Consider the following 21,956-nt stretch of genomic DNA (forward strand, 5'->3'; position numbering starts at 1 on the left):
GTTGAAGATTGCTCCATGGTGGACAGGATTATGTTGGGATATCACAATATCTCTTATCTAATTAATGCATCTATATACTTGGTAAAGGGTGGAAGACTCGGCTTTATGCCTGGTGTTTTGTTCCACTCTTCCCATCCTAGTTTCCGTCATACCGGTGTTATGTTCCCGGATTTTGCGTTCCTTACGCGGTTGGGTGATTTATGGGACCCCCTTGACAGTTCGCTTTGAATAAAACTCCTCCAGCAAGGCCCAACATTGGTTTTACCATTTGCCTCACCACCACCTACTTTTCCCTTGGGAGTCGCTCTCTCGAGGGTCATCTTTATTTTAGCCCCCCTGGGCCAGTGCTTGTCTAAGTGTTGGTCCGAACCAGAGCCACTTGCAGCGCCACCTCGGGGAAACTCGAGGTCTGGTTTTAGTTGTACGTAGTGTTCATCCGGTGTTGCCCTGAGAACGAGATATGTGCAGCTCCTATCAGGATTGTCGGCGCATCGGGCGGTTTTGCTGGTCTTGTTTTATCATTGTCGAAATGTCTTGTAAACCGGGATTCCGAGTCTGATCGGGTCTTCCTGGGAGACGGTATATCCTTCATTGATCGCGAGAGCTTATCATGGGCTAAGTTGGGACACCCCTGCAGGGTATAATCTTTCGAAAGACGTGCCTGCGGTTATAGGCAGATGGGAATTTGTTAATGTACGGTTGTAGATAACTTGACACCAGATCCGAATTAAAACGCATCAACCATGTGTGTAGCCGTGATGGTCTCTTCTCGGCGGAGTCCGGGAAGCGAACACAGTCTTTGGGTTATGTTTGACGTAAGTATCAGGATCACTTCCTGATCATTGCTAGCTTCATGACCGTTCCGCTTGCTCTCTTCTCGCTCTTATTTGCGTATGTTAGCCACCATATATGCTTAGTCGCTGCTGCAACCTCACCACTTTACCCCTTCCTTTCCCTTTAAGCTTTGCTAGTCTTGATACCCATGGTAATGGGATTGCTGAGTCCTCGTGGCTCACAGATTACTACAACAACAGTTGCAGGTACAGGTTATGTGATGATCCTGACGCGAGAGCGATGTTTGCTTGTTTTGGAGTTCTTCTTCCGCTTCTTCTTCGATCAGGGGATAGGTTCCAGATCGGCAGCCTGGGCTAGCAGGGTGGATGTCGTTTGAGTTTTTGTTTGTGTTTCATCCGTAGTCGGATGGTGCCCTTCTATAAGATGATGTTGTATTCGTGTGGCATTGTATGCCTTATGTATGTATCCCCATCTATTATGTAATGTTGATGTAATGATATCCACCTTGCAAAAGCATTTCAATATGCGGGTCTATCCTTGGTGGGACCTTCGAGTTCCTTTTGGATAGGGTTGCATATTGGGCGTGACAAGTTGGTATCAGAGCCTCGACCGACCCTAGGAGCCCCCTTGATTGATCGTGTAGTTTGGCCGCTGTTGAGTCTAGAAGAAAACTGTTTTCTGAGTCTAGTTATATCAGAGAGTAGGAATTCTTTTTACTCCTCAGCCCCTTCGTCGCTCTGGTGAGGAATCTTGACGTAGGTGTTTTGAATTACTTCTCTTCCCCTTCAAATTTTTTCTTTAGGATCACGCAGTTGGTTTTCCGGTCGTTGGTTCTCTTCTCTTTTCATCCGGTGCATTTCTCGTCAAGTCGACTCAAGCCTCTTCATCTTTGCCAAGTTCAATCCTCAGTTGTTTTCTTTTCCCACCCGCCCTCCCCTTCTTCTTCTCGGAACCGGAGTCTGTAATCGAGTATCCATCCTACTCTTGCGAAGTCGTTGCTTTCTTTCCTCAATGATGTCAACCGGTGTTTTCTCTTCAGGTTATTCGTCGATTCTCTCCTCCAGTTGCCTTTGTTTTCCCGCCCTCCCACCCTTTTTCTTCCCGGAGTCTGACTCTCTCTCGACCATCTATCTCATTCGTGCGGAACCTCTTCAGTCTTTCATAAATTATCTCAATCGGTGAATTCTTGTCTCGTTCGTCATTCTTCATCCTTTTTTTTCTGGTGGACTCAATTCAAGTTTTTCGGGTTGATCATATTCTTTTCCTCGAAGTGTTCTCCTTGCTCGTTTGCCTCTCGCCATTCAATCATTCCGGAGTTCGGAAGACATCTCAGGAGATTCGTGTGTGTTCCAATTAATTCGAGGTTGTCACCTCATTCAAATAGTTCAACTGTTCTGGTGCATCATCTATCTCTTCAACAATCCTTTCCAATGGTGTTTTCTCTTTAGTGGGCCCTAACCCACAGGTTTTTCCCAGGATCTTACCTGACTCTTCTAATTCCCCCGGAGTTATTCTCAATTCTTTTCAAGTTTGACGTAAGTATGAATTTCATCAGTCAGATGCCTTCTCCAATATCGATTTCAAATCATTTCATTGTTGGCTCAACCTCTCTGCTTTTCTTTCTATCAAAATATCTCAGTAATTCTGGTGGTGTTTCTCGTCGTCATTTGAGGATCGAAGAAGAATTTTTCCTCTAAATCTTGGCCGTTCTCTCGAAGATTCGTGGTTCTAGCTTCATGTTATCCTCTCGAATTGTTTCATTTATCAGATATCCTTTTCTTACCCATCCGGAGTATGTCAGAAGTTGATTCCCCGTTTATCTTCATCGGAGGCCATCGTTCTAGAAGAATTCTTCGCCCTCATCATTCCAGCTATCGTCCTCTAATTATCCCGGTGCTTCATTCAAGTGTTCTTTAATCAGCTCATGATCTCTTTGTTCTTTTGCATCGTAATCCCCTCTAGCTTATTTGTTCTTCTAATTCTTCTCGGTAATTCATCCTCTTTCGTCAGTCATTTTCGAATTCTAACGGCGGTTCGTTCAAGATTCATTTTCCTTGATTATCATTTTAATTCATCCGTTCCTTTCAATCCTACCGGTGGTTCATGAAGACCTTCTCAAGTTTGCGATATGTCACTTCTCAATCCTTTTCAAGAAGAATAAGTAGTATGCAAAATCCATTGATTGTCATCAATTTAATTTGATGAAGGATAAGCATACAATAAATCGTATTCTTATTTCATCCAAGTGACTAATCCCTTCCTTCGGAGTTTGTTCTTGATGAATAAATTCTAGTTCCATGTGTTTTCATATTTTCTTTTTCCGGAGTTCATATTTCCTCGGCCATTTCATCGGAACCTCCATCTAAATCATCGCAAGCTTTAATCTTATTCTTTCATCCTTCAATTCTATCTCTTCATCCTTTTGTCACCGGAGTTCTTCATGGTGGTTCTTCATGTTTTAATTCATTCCTCAAGTGTTCATCAAGATTCTTGTCAGAGGAGTTCAAGTATCTTTCCTTCTTGCTTTTCGAAGTGTAATTAATTCTCCGTATTCTTTTGAAGTGGAGTTTTGTATTTCTTCGTTCTTCTAAGTTATCCAATCATTTCCGTTTGCGGCTGGTTATCACCTCATAATTTCTGAGATGTTATCCATAAGTCCACGACAAGCTTATTCTTTTCGTTGTTGAATTTTCTCAGTAACTCCATTCAATCTTTTCTTCTAAGGTTGCTTTCTATTTCATTCTTGGGACAAGTTGTCATTTTCTTCTCCGTTCTATTCATTCAACTCTTTTAATTCTTTTTGGAGGTTTTGTGTCATGTCTTCATCAGGTATCATTCCATCCCCTCAAGTTCATGTTCTTTTCCTTCCATTTTCAGTCGGAGTGCTGCCTAAATCCTTTCAGTATTATTCGTTTCTTATCTCGTTTTAACCGGAGTGGTTTCATAGTCTATCTGATTCCGTGAGCTTTCGATTCTCATCATTCTCGTCGTTCCTCTCTTCTTCTCGAGTGCTCTCGATTCCTTGCTTTTTCTTTGAGTTCTAGTTTCACCTCATCCCTTTTCCCTTCCGTCTCGGTACTAAGATCTCGGGACGAGATCTCTTGTTAGTGGAGGAGTGTTGTAACGCCCCGGATTCGATGCGCCAGGTGTCCGCCAGTTATTTGCCGTCGTTGCCATGTCACTTGCTTGCGTGTTGCATTTTGTCACGTCATCATGTGCATCTCATTCTACATGCGTGTTTGTCTCATGCATCCGAGCATTTTCCCCGTTGTCCGTTTTGCAATCCGGCACTCCTATGCCCTCAGGCGTTCCCCTTTTGTCTCTCGTTGTGAGAGGGTGTTAAAAGTTCTCGGAATGTCCCGAGGTTTGCCAAGCGGCCTTGGTATAGCACCGGTAGACCGCCTGTCAAGTTTCGTGCCATTTGGAGTCCGTTTGATACTCCAACGGTTAACCGCATAGCCCGAAACCCCCCTTTCTCTTTGCAGCCCAACACCCTTCCAAAGTGGCCCAAAACCCATTTAACTCCCCTCCATGCTCTCGGGCGTTCGATCACGATTGCGTGGCCGAAAACCGTGCTCCATTTGGACTCTCCTAGCTCCCAGAAACTATAAATAAGTCATCCCCCTCCGAAATTCATGGTGCAAACCCTAGCCCTCTCCCTCCTCGCGCCGCCGGACATGTCCGCCCGGCAGCCGGACATGTCCACTTCTGCCGCCACATCGCCCGGCCAATCCTGGGGCGACACGTCGCCTCCGCGCCGCCCCCGCAGCCAACCCGCGCCTGCCATGTGGCCCGCGCCGTCGCCTCGCGTCGCCGGCCCGCCGCTGCCCGCAGCCGGCCCCCGCAGCCCGGAGCTGGGCCGAGCCCCCGCCGCGCTGCTGCGCCCGCCGGCGCCTCGCCGTCCCGCGCCCGCCTCGCCGCCGGGCGCCGAACCCCGCCGCCGCCTTGGGCCTCGCACCCCGCTCGCTCATGCGCCGGCGCCCCACCGCCGTTCGGCGTGGCCTCCCCGTCGCCACTTCCATGGCGTCGCCGCCTCCGCGCCCTCCGGCCGCCGGATCCGCTCGCCGGCGACCCTGCCACCACCCCCGTGCGCCGGTCGGCACCTCGTCGCCGCCCGGGAGCTCGTGGATACAGTGAAATGCGAAATCCACGTTAGAATTGCAGATAGCTACGTGACACACACTCTAATTCAAATAACTAACTACGTGACACACACTCTAATTCAAATAACTAATTATGTGACACACACACTCTAATCCACGTTAGCGTGGGTACCGTTTCAATTTTATTCAAATAACTCCTCATTAATTAATTTGTAGTACTCCCTCTGTTCACTTTTATAAGACCTTGAAGACATTTCAGACAATGTGCAAAACAATTCATTTTAAGTTGTCTGAAACGACTTACAAAAGTGAACGGAGGGAGTATCTCGTTTCGAATGAATAATTATTGCAAGGAAAACACGGGCATGGTAATACATACAGATTCATTTGCAAATGAAAGAAGATTCGTTTGCATTCTCAAATGTAGGTGCACCAGGCAGACCAGGGTCGTGTCAGGGTGGATGCTGCTTTGGTGCCTTAAAGGCAACTGCCTTTGGGTCACTGACATGTGGACCAGCCACTTGTTGGGCCCACATGTCATGGACACAAAGGCAGGTGCCTTAAGGCACCGAAGCATAGTCCTGTCGGGGTGGTCACGTGTGTCGGACGGACGCGTAGCACCCAACCACCCACCCCCACCCCAAAAGGACGACGACAAAATAAGTTCGCGCTTCCACGTTTTGGATTGAAATATCTGGCGGCCCCAATTCCAGCCCTGCAAAATTTCTCTTCTCCACCGTCCCCTTCCGTGCCCAGATTGCTCAAATCCCTAATTCACCACCAACCCAAGCAAAGTTCGAATCGCCCCTCGTCTCGTCTCTTTCCCCACCGTTCCCCACCTTTGTGCCGGACGATGATGACGAAGACGACGGTCGCGCTTCACCACCGCACCGTAGCTACCTCATCTACGCCCTCGTCCACCGCACCGAGTGGTCCACCGACAACGTTGGCCGCCGCAACCGACGTGCCTCACAGACACCGAGTTCCACCGCACCAGGTGTGCTTCACCGACGCTATCTCCCAGCTCACCGGGGCTACTTCACCAAGCACATCGTCACACCTCCGCCCCCCGAGGCCGTTGGGGCTTCACCAACGGTCTTGTCCACCGCATCATAGCGCTCCACTGCCACTCAAGATCTGCATCCGTGCACGGCCAGCCAGCGCATCACCCTCAACGGCTCTGAAGTGACCCGCACTCTAGATAGGCGAGCATGCCCAAATGCCGGCCCGAACTAGGTATCCACACATCACTCCCTTATGCATTGTTCCGACGATGTTTGGATATCCTTTCACTACTCTCTTACCTTACACGCCTATGCAACTCTGACTTTAACTCTTATTTCTTCTGGAGATATCATCTGAAACAAGCAAATCCAGTTTTTAGCGAAGCATGACGGCGCTACGGGATCCGGTACACATCCTGCACACACGTATAACCTTGTAAGTATCTGTCCTCCGGTGAAACATCAAGGTCGATTCCTCTTATTTGATCAACCATTCGCTGTGTCAAAAATGCAGAGGGAAATGCAAGGAGCACAAGGCCTGCACATCCAAGCAAGTGCTAACATGGACTTGTACATGGAACATCCCAAGCGCAAGCAGAGCTGCAGTGAGCCTGTATAACGAGCTAGCGTAAGTCCCTGCATTTCATTTAATTCATACTGGCATTCATGTATGATTTGTGTGCAGTGGCTGATCCGCGAATTCAAGTTACCAGGGGCGAACATTTAACTTAAAAAATACGAAGGCATTTGCACTCCGGAAATCAACATAACTTGAGACATGTGAAGCTACATGCACTTTGAAAACCAGCTAATGATCCAAAGTAGTTCAGATTATAAATACTAAATGATGCAAGCACCAAAAAACACAAAATGCAACATGGTGTACAAGGACTACAAACATGGTCTGTACCTGCTTGAATTATTCGTTCTCTGGCTGAAAATATCGAAGTGTAATTGCACGTATAACCAGTGAGCAAACTGCATATCAATATATCTATCCTGCACAAATATGCCAATAGTTTCAAACAACAGATTAGAAAAGTATTTATGTTATGTTGTCATGATACAGGGACTTTCTGGTAAATAGCCTCGACGTTTCTCAAGCTATGAAAATGCACTATAATTTGCTTGTCATCAATGCCTGCAAATCTCTGTCTCTCTCAACATAGTAGATCATCATTAGACACTAAATCCTTCAATGAGCTTGCAAAATGCTTGCATTAGATCCCTAATTAGACACTATATGTTCATCACCAGGAGCATGCAAAATGTTTGCATCAAATCCTTCATTAGCAGTCTGTTCATTAGACACTTCAGGCTCAAGAACAACATGAGTTTGTATGTTTGCACCGGAAACTTGATTAGATACATCAGATTCAGTCAGTTCAATATTGATTGGGGGAGTTATAAAATAAGTAGAAATTGGTTTCATTTTCTCATAGATTACCTACATACAAGCAGTTTTACAACACCGTCAGGTTTAACTATTGGCCAGAAATTGAAGAGTTGAATTAGATATAATCAGGGATGTGATGTACCTGCTCGTTGCGCATGCTACTCTTGCAAGCTGCGACTGTCCGTTTGCGCAAGCTCGATGCCATGCCCGTGCTGCCGCTGCTGCCTCCCATGCAGGCTACAGCCAGGGTTGGATCTTCATCTTCTTGTCCTTCCGTTCGCTTGACGCCCGGCGACCACCCTCCAACGAGGGCGCGAGGAAGTGCTGTGTTGGTCTGTCCAGCGGTGGCTAGGTTAGGAGCGAACCAGACTAGAGGCTGGAGCGAATGAATTGGGATTTTTCCTGCTATTGATCGATATGGGAGGCGCTCATTTGGGCTGCGAGCCTACTATAGGGCCTGCCTTGCACTTATGTTATTGGCCCGTCCAAATTGAAACATTTTTCTTCATTTTTTACATTACCTGCTCATGTGTTGGGACGAACAAAACTAGCATGGGCCAACCTGGACGACTCAAACTAGGTGCACACTTTCCAGCCACCTGAGGCGGCCACCCATACCAGCCCCTATGGTGGCGTCGCCCCTTTTTGCATGTATGATTGGATAGTGAAAAATATTCCAGTGGCGCTTTTGATTTACCCATAGAATGGTTGAATTGCTTGTTTCTATGAACTGAGTTCGCCAATAATGTGAAGGATGCCAGTCTTTTTATCCTATTGTAGATTGCTTAGATCTCGATATGCCAAAAGTAATCGCATGGAATACACAGTAAAAGCCAGTGTGATGTGTGTGGCTACAACTAGTCTGACTACACGTCCTCATATAACATATCAAGGATGCACCATCTTACCAGATTAACCATTTGACTTACCCATGCAGTGTGGGAAGAAAGAAGTATTGGGACTCCGTATCCAAGCAATTGATGCCATGGACTCCTTCGTACAACCTTGTAAGCGAAAAAGAAGTTGCAGTGTGCCTGTACAAAGAACTAGCGTAAGTTCAGTACCTGCTTCTCAGAATTTTAGTTAGCCACTTATTGCAAAATTGTTCAATTATGTTGCTTGGCTTAATTTAGTTTGCTACTGATTACATAATGCCACAGACTGTTAATCATATTGTAGACTGCGCCTATCTATGTGTTTGATACTTACTGTTAAGAATTACCTGTTTGCCTTAACTTAAATATCTACTTGTTTGTTTAACTGCTTTGCTGCTGCAACAGCGGGTTACAATGATGTTAATAACTACTTTCAGCATCCAATTGAAACTCTTTAATTCCTTGTTTGTTTAACTGGTTTGCTATTATAACTCCCAGTTGAGATGTTTTGCTAACTTCAACTTTCTGAATCCAATCGGAACTTTAATGGCAAAACAGGTTAGCCCAAGATCAAAGAGCAAGGTCCCCATGGACGTTGCATCATCCCACAACAGTGGCACCGGCCCAATCGTGCATTATGAATTGCCAACTGCTGATGCTCTAGAGGCTAAACTAGTGGTAGAAAGAGATTATGCTTCTGCACTTAGAGATGAAGTTGACATGTTGAGGAAGAAAACAGCACAATCATAAGCAGTACTCAAGACAACCATTAAATATTTGGTGGGTTTCAAAACGAAGCAAGTTGAGACTAACCAGATTGTTAAGGTCCTGAAGGAAAAAAGGAAATTAAATTCCTACTTGGTAAATCATAGGTGAAATATTCTTTCCATCGTTGAATAACCTTTGTGTTGTCTGTTCATGTAATCAATCAAACCATTTGTTTTAGAGATCATGTAATAATCGTTTTTTTTGGTTTTTGGTTTGTAAATTTATTTGAGCACAAGTCTATATTAATTGATAAGACTCGGAGACATTTCATTTGGATTGTTGTGCCAGACCTACAAATATGCCAATCGGGCTGAATGTGCATTCAGCAATAGTAGTAGTATAGATGGACCATAAGTGGCACGCATCGGAAAGGGCCAAGATGCTGGCTAAAAAAAGGATGTTGTTGTAGCCAAAAAAAAGTACATCGGCCTGGCTTATGTATGTTAGTTGATATTATTGATCCATATACTCTATAAGTATTTATATGTCTGTTAGTTCTGTACGTTCTTGGTTGATTGACTTGGTATTTGAATCTTGATACATCGCTTGTGTACATATCTGAATGGGAGTGCACATTATGCTGCGTGTGACATTTGGGTTGGACATGAAGTGTTCCAAATATTCGAATTCACCTTAAACTGGATTCTATCTTCTGAATTTGAGTATCGGCATTTGTAAACCATATTCATATATGACAGTGGAATACATCTTTGTCGTCCTTTTGAAGATATATAAAAACACATAGAATGGTTTATAAAGATTCATATAGGAATACAAAATGGATTCGAATTTAGTTGCCAGGGTAAACGTGGATGCTTATTATCCCAAAATTCGAAAGAAGCGGCAAAATGTCCACTCCCACGTCGGCTTCCCGAAGCCAAGTGTTTGGGAGATGGAAATTACTGTCTACCCATTACACGGACAATCCATCGGCCCGATTTCCACTGCTCTATATAGGGGTAGGTTAGTAACTTCAATTAGACGTGACACGACCACCTTTGAGCCCATTCCGACACGGTGGGATTCAAACATGGGCGGCAAAACACATTTGATTCAAGCTCGTCCGAAAGACCTCTGTTTCTCCCTCCATTCCCCATTCATACATGGTGGGCGGCAAAACAAACTCGACTCGGCCGAAATCGATGTCGGCAAATATTTTCAATAGGGGCAGGTTTGTAACTTCACTCAGACGTGACACAACCGCCCTACCTGTCAGCCCCATTCATACACCATGGGCGCCAACCATGGGCGCCAACCACCCTCTCCTCGCCTGAAATCGCTCTGGGCGAATATTGGCGAGATGCGAGATTACCGTCCTATCCCCAACCGACGAGACTTCCAAATTTTAAACGGGGGCTAAGTTCGTAACTTTCCCATATTTCTGACATGCGCGTCCCAAAAACATGGTTCCCCGTAACTCTCCCTCCATTTTCCCATTCATACACCATCCGCGCTAGAACACCCCATCCCCACACAAGCCTCCGTCCGCCACCCCATCCATCGCCGTCGTCCTCCACCACATCCATCGCCACCGTCCTCCACCATGCCGGAGTGCCTACCAAGACCGCGTCGTCCACTGCTAGAGATGGACATTTCTCATCCACGGCGACAGACCAATAGCCTTGCATCGCGTCCTCTCGCTTCATCGGCGCCATCGTCCTCTTTGCCGGGGCCGCTCACACGACCTTCTCTTCCACCGCAACGGGACTTATCCCTCGATGCACCCGTCTACCATCGCAGATCTGCTTCAACGCCACCGACAGCCATCGCATCCCCGATGCCTATACGGCGCCGCAAGAGAGGTGGTACTTCATATCTCCTCAATTTTTTCATCTCAACCAGAAAATAGATCTTAACTTGGTTACTATACTTTCTTTTCAGTTCTTAGAATTCAGTTCTTAGTTCGAAGCAAACAATGGATGCTAAATATCATTTCTCCGGTTTGCAGCTTCAAATCTGCCATGGCACAGCCATAATACGGTTTAATTGATCATGCTTAGGGTTTAATTGATCATGTTCGTTCCGTGGTGGTTTATTTAATAGAAATTGGAGGGGAAACCCTATTTTGCTAAAAAAATATGCTTAGAGTTTCCCCCTTTTATGATCACTATATGATCAGAATACGTGCTTCGTGTCATAATAACACTGCTCCACCCATCAAGCTAAACAAGCTTAGTTGTTCAAATACGAATCTGATATTATTAAAACAGAGTTGTTTAATTGGTCAGCTAAATGTTCCTAAATTACTTTCGAAAATGCATGCTCGTTGCTCGGGTGTGTATCTCTACAGGGTGCCCACGGTGGGCCGGCCCACCCTAGGATTTTGGGTCATCCCAGGCCCCGATTCCCCTCCGTTCTGTTGCGCGCTTCCGATCTCTACTCGCCCCCAGCCGCCTGCCTCGCCGGCGACTTGCCGTCCCCAGACGGCATGACTCTAGGAGGAGACGCCGGACTAACAGGAGGCTAGGAGCCGCTCGCCCAACAGCGTCACCGCTGCCCGGGCGCGCCGCCATGCCTACCTTCCCAGTCCGTTCAGGGCTCAGGCGTGCAGCACCCACCAAGCCAACCCGATTTATCCTGAGATACATCCTCAACACTTAGCAGCCACTCCTCATCACCCATTTTCTAATTGATTCATTACTCATTAGGTAGGACTGTCATTAGGGTTTGTTGTGTGCTCAGTGCTACCTACACTTAATGGTTCAGATGTATTTCAGTAATCCTTAGTACCTCTAAAGTTCACAGGGTTTTCAAAATTCCGGCCCTCGGAACAGACACTATTCATTTTGGATTGTTGGTCATAGTGACATTGACCCAGATTACTAATGCAAGCCAGGTTTGTTGACAATTTTACTTGTCTTTCTTACTCATTCGATATAATATCCAATTATTCACATAGATTAGTTGCAAACAATAAGTGCTTGACAAACTTCTTCATTTAGATTTTGGATGGTCTCTTACTGCAGTTACAATTCTGCATACTTGTCCTAGAAAGCTCACAAGTAAATGATTGATTCACTACATCTATGCTTGCCTTGTCATATTTGTTGTCAATATTCTTTTAGGGTGGACCACCCTGTTTCTAAATACTGGAACCGTAGACATGAGTGAATAATATTTCTCTATGTGATCTCTTCCATCATGTGTAGGCAACGAACACTGCATTGTATAGAAAGAAAGTGTCATTTCCAGCTTTTACATACGTTTCGATCTTTTACATGGAATACCATCTACCTACTTGCTTTGTGTCGCACTACCAACACTCCACCCTTGAAGCTAAACATTATGCCACTCATAATTGCTTAGTTTATTTGTTCAAATACGAATTTCATATGATTCTAATGTTCCTACTTCAGTTTTGAAATGTGTGCCTGCCTGTTATAGAGACATAAGGGGTTTGTATTTCTGTGTGTGGTCTGGTCAGCACGGTTGGGGAGGTGAACTTTGCATATGCAGGGGTTTATAGGGAGACACTCTCCTAGTTGAATCCGCAATGCATTCCATAGATAATCTGACTAATTTTTATGTTTTCATGAATCTCAGATTCTGAACAGCATCATAATGATTATGAGCTTGCACGCATGAAAAGAATAAAGCAGAACAATGCCATGGCTGTCAAACTTGGCATTAAGGGACTGAAATCAAGTCTGGATGCAATGCAATGCAAACGCTCTCCACCTACAGATTCATGCTTAGAATATGATCCTAACAGTGATTCTGAGCTAGGGGGGAGACCTAAGTCAATGTAGCTCCCTAGTGGAGGAGTCAGAGGAAGATGCCCTATCTTATTCACCCATCAAGGTACTTGCTCTAACTTTCCAAGGTTACATTGCTCGCACATATCTTGCAACTGATGCTTTGCATTGCTTCTACTTTGTTGAACTGTCATTAGCTTAGTTTACACATCGTGTATGTGAATACGCCCTGCCTATCCATTTTCAGTAAATATTCCATCTGTTATCAAACCATATTTATCCATTCAAATGTTGTTCTTGTGTATCATACGTTCAAAAGGAAGAGGGTGATTGCTGATCAGGGAGGAGCACAAGCAAAGTATTTGGAAAAGTTAGTGGCACCTTATAAATCAAACAGCCCATTAGGTGTAGTTGCAATATCACCTGACCCACAAAACACCCCAACTCTAGCAGACTCTAGCCCTACTACACTGGTCATTTCTGATGCCCCAACTCAGCAGACCCCAACTACAGCAAACAGTATGATTATGCCAGTTAACATAGCACCAGCTGTACGACGCAAAACCCCCATTCCAGCAAAGAGTACACCAAATCCAGTTGCCAAATCCCTTTTCGAACCAGAGAGAGCCCCAATTGCAGCAAATAGGACCCCTGTTCCATTTCTTCCCAGTTTAGAAGACGAAGCTTATGTTGTTGTCAGGAACTTTGTGCTCATCTTTCCTTCATGGAAAGATTATACCATAGACACAGAACAATTTCCAGTCTTCCTCCGCAACTTATGCGTAAGTAATGTACTAATGTTATTCATGGTCATTACTGCATATGTTTCTGCTGACAGAAGACACAAGATTTCATTATTTTAAATAGGCGAGGAGCAAACTGGATTGTGATGACGAGCAAGGGTTGGTTGCGCTTTTCAAGCACTCGTTGACGAAGTATCGTTCCTACCTAAGGCAAGCGCACTTCGATGGCAAGCCTCTGAACAAATTTTCTGTAATGTCTCCGGTGCTACATTTATCCGATGGTGATTGGAATAATCTTGTTACACATTGGTCTCGGCTGTAGCGTAAGGTACTTTCTATGATATCACATCACAATTTGAACTACATTTCTACATTTGCCTTAATGTCTCACTTGTACGAAAACTGTTAGCAGAAGAACATTTGTTCTCAAGGGACCACAGAATCTCGCAACTATACCGCACACTGCATTGGTCTTGTGAGTACCTCTTGCCCTGTATGACCATACTTACTTTCATAGTTGTTTGATTATGTAGCATCACTTCACATGTTAGCCTCGTAATCGTCCATTTGGTGGACATTATAAGATCCATATGGACTCTTACATAAATTTAGAATCAACCCGATGCTTTTGAAGAGGTTTAGCTCTACAGTACTCTTGTAAGGACTGAACGTGGTCTATCACTGTACTTACATTAACAACTACTCCCTCTATCCCATAATATAAGAACGTTTTGTACAGTACACCAATGTTCAAAACACTCTTGTATTATGGGAAGAGGGATTGGTTCATTTTGTAGCATTCTGCATCTTATCTCCCTCGCCCACCATTTACTAAAAAAGATGAGATCTATATTTAATCTTACCAACAAGTAGAATACACAGACAATGCCAGTGCAGAAGTGTAGCCCATTGCTCTTGTCAGTACATTTTGTCCTGTAGCACTTGTACTTCCAGGAATTGGTAGTTGATTATGTAGCATCAATCTGCATCTTATCTTCATTATCCTCTATCCCTTCCAGTATTATCATATCTATAATTACTCTCTACAAAATGTAGAGTACAGGAAATGCTTATAAAGAAGATTTTGTGCTGAAATTCTTGAGTTATCCTTCCCTTGACATGGAGAAGGGCATTATAAAGCCGGTGTTAACTGTTAATGTAAGTCAGTCCTTCTAAAGCCTTTATCCTCAACTGTTGTTTAATTTTCTCATACTCCCTATCTATAATCCAGTATGTGGTGAAGCAGCCCACGTTTGCACGTTGTCATCTCCTGTTTTATCTTACTGATGTGGCTGATGATATGAACAACATGCCATGCACATTATCCAAAATAGATACAATGATTTTATTTGCCCTTCATCTATGCTTGTTATGTTGACATGGTAATCCAGTAGTGTGGTGAAGCTCCTCGCATTATGAACAATGCCAAATTATGCTATTGATATTTTGAACTTACTCTTTATTTTCTAATTTGAAATTGGATGGAATTGACAGCACAGTTATCATCTTTGTTTATACACATGCAAAACCTGTCATCTCTCTGCTTTGTTTCAGGGTGATATGCCTGATGGCATGCACAAGTCTGCTGAAGGCTGTGAGACAAACCCAACATATATTGCAGCAAAGAAGGCAAAACATCTTGAAGATAGCGAGACAACCCCAAAGTCTTGTCTTGATGCAGTGTTCAAGTTACTTGAGGCTAACAGTCAGACAAGCTCACAGAATTCGTTATCTGAATCAGTTCGACTTCTTCAGTCTCAAGTTCTAGCAGAAAGGCATTCTGCAACTCAACTTCGACTTGAAGTCCTATCTCTAAGAAAGATTGCGGAGAACACCAATGAGAACCTCATCGCTAAACAGCTACACCTGGAAGCTATGAGCGACATGCTAGGCCGGTCTCACAGCCTTGCTCAGCAGCTTGCACAGCAGTTCCCCCGCAAGGCTAACCTTTCTTGAATTGTCTTGGAAATGGTCTTGGTTCAGTATTATTTTGTTACGCTGCAATGGTGCCCAGTTTTTGTAATCTGCTTCTTCGTTGCGCTTTATGATCACTGGTGGCGAACTTCGATACCCAGTGGATGTAATATACCTTAAATCCTTTATTGTATAGTGTAGGTTTATTCTTAGTTACTATGCCGTAATTCTTTTATTGTATAGATTAGGTTTGTTCTTAATTCCTACTAGTTACTGCCATCATTCGCTATCTGAAAAAAAAATCAGGTGTAGTCGACCGGGCTGAAACATTCGACTCTAACGGGCCAGGTTTTTAGCGGGCCATAGTTGGGCCGGCCTCCGTCTTTCTTGGGCCCGAATTATTGGTGCCTTCACACATTGCACCAGGCCCAAACTTACACCGGCCTATATTTTAGTTGGGCCTTTTGTCGACCCAGCGCTTAGTTTGGCCCAGGTAGCGTTGGGCCATTAACAGGCTGAATATTGTACTGGCCTGTTACGGCCGAGATGAAACCACGGGCCTTTAGGAGGCCAAAATGCATGTTGGGCCTCAATTTTCACTAGTCGTCGACGGGCCTTCAACAGGCCAAAATGTAGACTGGGCCTTTTTGGGCCCAGTTAGCTCACCGGCCATTACCAGGCCGAAACATATCTCGGGCCTTAGTTGGCCCACTGATATCATGGGCCTTTAAGAGGCCGAAAGCTTAGTGCAGGCATCAACGAGCTGAATTACGCGATAGGCCTTTAACAGGCCCAAAGTCACATTGGGATTAACTGTTGCCACCTTTAGCATGGGCCGTTAGTGGGCCCAATGTCCCATCGGACCATATATGGCACATGGGCAGCATGGGCCATTCCCAGGCCGAAAGTCACACCGGGCTGAAATGGGCCCATGTCTACATCAGGCCTCTAACAGGGCGAAAGTCACTGGGCTGTAGTTGGGCCCAAATATTCGGCGAACAATTAACGGGCCAGATCTGGCTTCGCGCCACAAATGGGCCCAAATATTGAGCGCACAATTAACGGGCCAGATCTAGCTTCGGGCCGTAAATGAGCCCAAATATTGGGCGAACAATTAACGGGCCAGATCTAGCTTCAGGCCGTAAATGGGCCTTTATTAAGCAGGCCGTTATTGGGCTGGCCCACTAGTACCTGATTAAGTACTATGGGCCTTTGACTGGGCCAGCCTTTTTAACCTATATGGGCCTCTGTTGGGCCCAACCATGTGTCGACGTATCATAGGCATGTCTCCTCCAATGGACGGGCGACATCTGGCCCACTGACGAGCTGACAGGTGTTCCCTTCGGCCAATCATAATTTTACACGTGGAAATTTCCCATTGGTCAGGGTTGTTAATGGGTTATCGGATCCAAAATCTGACCCGATAGCTTAACGGCGTTCCGTTACGGTGGATGCCATGTGTCGGTCACCCTTGACGAAATCACCTCTGTGACGCGTGATTTATCATCATGGAAGTGGACACTTTCGTGATGATAATTTTGGTAATGTCATGGAACACTTCTGCGACAACACAGGTATGACTATCTTGATTCTGTCGTAAAATCGTCATGGATGTACATGCATGACAAAAAACGCGACCTACTGTGACAAATACGTATCATCACGGAAGTGTATTTTTTGTAGTGTAGGCCCTTCTCTTTCTAGGAGGTGAGCCGCATGGGGATGCCAGATCGAAATTTGGGGGCCGCTGCCCAGTTGGTGTCACGCGGCTCGATGATGTAGAACCACCCCGATTGCCACCCCTTCACGGTCTCCACATAGGAGCCTTCGGGCCAGGTGACATTGGACATCTCGCCCACCATGGCGCCTCCGCACTCCGCTTGCTGGACGACCACCACCTTCGGCTTCATGTTGAAGGTCTTCAGCCATAGGCCGAAGTGGGGCGTAATGCGAAGGAAGGCCTCGCACACGACGATAAACGTCGAGATGTTGAGGATGAAATCGGGGGCCAGATCATGGATGTCCAGCCCGTAGTAGAACATGAGCCCACGGAAAAATGGGTGGAGGGGGAATCCCAGTCCGCGGACAAAGTGAGAGAAAAACACTACCCTCTCCTGAGGCTTCGGGGTAGGGATGATCTACCCTTCGGTAGGGAGCCGGTGCGCGATGTCTGCAGCCAGGTATCCGGCCTCCCAAAGCTTCATGATGTCCTCCTCCTTAACGGAGGAGGCCATCCACTTGCCTCCCGCTCCAGACATGCTTGGAATGGCCTTGCGGAGAAGGTGAGAACTTGGGCGCTGGAGCTCAAGCGAGGGAGAATGGATGAGCAGAGAAAGAAGAAGGCGTGGGTGAAAAAAGGAAATCATTATCTCTTTATAAAGACGGTAGAAACCATGCGTCTCCCCACTTACCCTGTAAACTCGCTTATTCCCCAAGCGCCATGTTGATGGCACGGTTGGGTTACCCACACCCGTATTGATGAGAATCCCATGATAAGGGGACACGATCTCTGCTTCGACAAGACGTGCCAATGAAACTACCTCGCAATATGTGCAGTAGTAGGTTGAGAAAACGGTTCGAATAATGACCGGGCCGTGGCGTGATGTCACGCTATGAAAAGTTGTCAGCAGATTAGATTTGTGGAATATTGTGCTCTCTACAGTGGTATGTGGAAATTGTTTTGCAGAGCCGGACACGATCCTTGTGTTCAAGATCTTCTATGGAGAATTCGGAGAAGGAACCCGCCTTGCAATGCCGAAGACAATCTGCACGCCGGACTCATCGTCATTGAAGCCTGGTTCAAGGGCTACTGAGGAAGTCGTAGATTAGGGGGTCCTCGGACAGCCGGACTATGTACTTGTGCCGGACTGTTGGACTATGAAGATACAAGATCGAAGACTTCGTTCCGTGTCCGGGTGGGATTCTCCTTTGCGTGGAAGGCAAGCTTGGCAATTCGTATATGTAGATTTCCTTCTCTGTAACCGACTTTGTGTAACCCTAGCCCCCTCCGGTGTCTATATAAACCGGAGGGTTTAGTCCGTAGGATAACAACAATCATAATCATAGGCTAGCTTCTAGGGTTTAGCCTCTACGATCTCCTAGTAGATCAACTCTCGTAATACTCATATCATCAAGATCAATCAAGCAGGAAGTAGGGTATTACCTCCATAGAGAGGGTCCGAACCTGGGTAAACATTGTGTCCCCCGCCTCCTGTTACCATTAGCCTTAGACGCACAGTTCGGGACCCCCTACCCGAGATCCGCCGATTTTGACACCGACAGCCTCCCCCTCTCCCTCCCACCTATATATATATATATATATATATATATATATATATATATATATATATATATATATATATATATATATATATATGAGGAGGGGGCGCCTAGCACACACCAGACGTTATCTTAGCCGTGTACGGTGCCCCCTCCACAGTTTACACCTCCGGTCATAATTTCGCAGTGCTTAGGCGAATCCGTGCGGAGATCACTTCACTGTCACCATCACCATGCCATCGTGCTGACGGAACTCATCTACTACCTCGACATCTTGCTGGATCAAGAAGGCGAGGGACGTCACCGAGCTGAACGTGTGCAGAACTCGGAGGTGTCGTACGTTCGGTACTCGATCGGTGGATCGTGAAGAAAGTTCGACTACATCAACCGCGTTGTGAAATGCTTCCGCTTACGGTCTACGAGGGTGCGTAGACACACTCTCCCATTCATTGCCATACATCTCCTAGACAGATCTTGCGTGAGCGTAGGAATTTGTTCTGAAATTGCATGCTACGTTACCCAACAGTAATCACTTTTTGCGGTGTGTTTGTTGGGATCAGATGAATTATGAGTTTATGATCAGATTATCTATGAATATTATTTGAGTCTTTTCTGAACTATTTTATGCATAATTATTATAGCTTTGTATTTCTCTCCGATCTATTGATTTGGTTTGGCCAACTAGATTGATTTTTCTTGCAATGGAGAGGTGCTTTGTGATGGGTTCGATCTTGAGCATTCAATTCTAGTGATAGAAAGGGACATGAAATGTATTGTATCGTTGCCATTAAGGATAAAAAGATGGGGTTTATTCATGTGTGAGTTTACTTTGTCTATATCATGTCATCTTGCTTAAGGCGTTATCCCGTTCTTTATGAACTTAATACTCTGAATGTATGCTGGATAGCAGTTAGTGTGTGGAGTAATAGTAGTAGATGCAGGCAGGAGTCAGTCTACTTGCCTCGGACGTGATGCCTATATACATGATCATTTCCTTGGATATCGTCATGATTATACGCTTTTCTATCAATTGCCCAACAGTAATTTGTTTACCCACCGTATGATATTTTCAAGAGAGAAGCCTCTAGTGAAAACTTTGGCCCCCAGGTCTATTTTCATCATATATCAAAAACCAAAAATACCTTGCTGCAATTTTATTTACTTTATTTTATTTTGTGTTTTATTTATCTATCTACCCATAAAAGATTTGATCCTTGCAATTAACCGCCATGGGGTTGACAACCCCTTGTTCGTGTTGGGTGCAAGTATTTGTTATTTTATGTGCATGTGATGTTAATGAGGTGTTGTGTGGTTCTCCTACTGGATTGATAATTTTGGTTCTTAACTGAGAAAAATATTTATCTCTACTGTACTGCATCATCCTCTTCTCTTCGAGGAAATCCCAACGCAGCTCACAAGTAGCACCAAGCCATAACACCATTAGTAGCCTCTGAATTGGACATCAAGCTTGGCGGCATCGTGATCGACACCGATCTTTGACACCATCTTCTCAATTTTTTAGGTCGAAATTGGTTCTTTGAATATCCCTTAAAAGTGAATGCTCGTTGTTGACCCCTCTCGGTCGACCTGCTCCCGAAGTCGGATGAACCACTCTAGTCTTGAATCGTTGATGAATATGGCTGGCCCCGCAAAAAAGTTTTCCTGCCAAGCACCGTAGACTTTTTGTCCTTTTTTATTTTTCTTGCAACCTCCGTCGAGTAGCCCCCGAGCTGGAGACAGTTTTCAATGAAACTAGGTTGCAAATCTCTATAACTGGGACTTAGTGTGGGATGCGGTACCCCGCGAGACTCAAGTCAGGCAAAATGGCCAACCGGGGGATTGAATTTATTAGAATTCAGCCTTTTGCGCTTAAAAAGGCCATCCAGTAGCCCACAAGACTCAGGCCTGGATGGAAGGCTGACAGGTTGGATGGAATTGTCGACCTTTGGATCGAATATCCACAGATTCTAGCTTGCACTTAGAATTTTAATTAAAATGTCGATGCAATAGCCCCCGAGACTCAAGCCCGGCTTGAAGGCCGACCCGAGGGTCGAGAATCTCCTTCAGGAACTAGCTCGCTCTTCTTATTCCAACTCGGGCTGGAGTATAATTCCGTCGGCCAGTGGCGCTTGGGCGCAAGTTGTCCCTAGACTTGGTTCTTGGGGGATCTGTCGATCAACCTACTATATGCCATCCTAAAATATAATACAACAGACCAATGGCGTTTGGGGGCAAGTAGCTCTCGGGCTCTTCTGGGGATCCGTCGATTACGTGCCACATGCCGACCTGAAATATAATATAGTCGACCAGTAGTGTTTGAGCGCAAATAGCCTTCAGGTAGGGTTTCGAGGGATTTGTTGATCAACCTGCTAGATGCTGGCGTGAAATTGAAATACAATCTATCTGTACCTTATTTACTAATAAATAAAATATGTATTCTTAGTCCATCATGCTATTTTGTAGAAAACCCACTAATGTTTCTGGCAATCAACTCGTAGCTCAGTTTTTGTTAGATTTTTGCTTTAGCATTAAATTCCCTAATGTTTCTATTAATCAATTCGTAGACCAGTTTTAAGTCAGTTTTTTTATTTTACAAGAAATCCCCTGACAATTGAGTTAATAAACCCACGGTACATATCAATTCTTTTTAAAATATCTATATTTTTTAAATCCTAACTTCAAATTTAACATGTTATATATGAAATTTGATTAGAAAAATGTGTGCAATCTGAATATGATATTATTTACCTGTTAACCAAATTTAAAATGCTATTTAGGTGTAAACTTAATCAATAGCGCATGATCCGTCTTTCTTTCATACCAGTACCGATCTAGATTAAAAATGAACACCTTAGCAAAATCAGGATTTAAGATGAAAGAAACCATCCACAGCCACACATGCACGCCTAGTCAAAACCTCACATGAAAAAAAAAACAAATTTCTCATCTTATGCTGAGAGGGAGAGAGACATCTTAGGATTGATAATATTCAAATGTCATGTGATTCTATGACCACCGTCGGCGAGGGTGAAAAGAAGGATAAGTGACAACACAGATGGGATGTCATGTGTTAAAAAAAAGACCTAACATATTAGGGCCTTGACTCATGATCATTGGGTTAGGAGAGTATTTTTTTTTCCTCCCGTACCAACACACGTGCTCTTTTGCTAGTACCAAAATTGTAAGAGTCCAAAGTGAACCTTTTTAGGGCGTTCCTAGCTATCAACAGCCTATTTATGTATTTCACATAAGTAGGTGCTTTTTTTTACTTGTCTGCTATTTTTTTAAAGAAAAACAGTGCTCTACTTTCTTTCAACCTTACGCTCGTTTCTCATTTTCTCTCTCTGTTTTGATTTGTTTTCTCTACTATCTACATCCTATTGC

Source organism: Triticum aestivum, chromosome 3B, assembly GCF_018294505.1.
Source record: "Triticum aestivum cultivar Chinese Spring chromosome 3B, IWGSC CS RefSeq v2.1, whole genome shotgun sequence".
NCBI lineage: Eukaryota > Viridiplantae > Streptophyta > Magnoliopsida > Poales > Poaceae > Triticum > Triticum aestivum.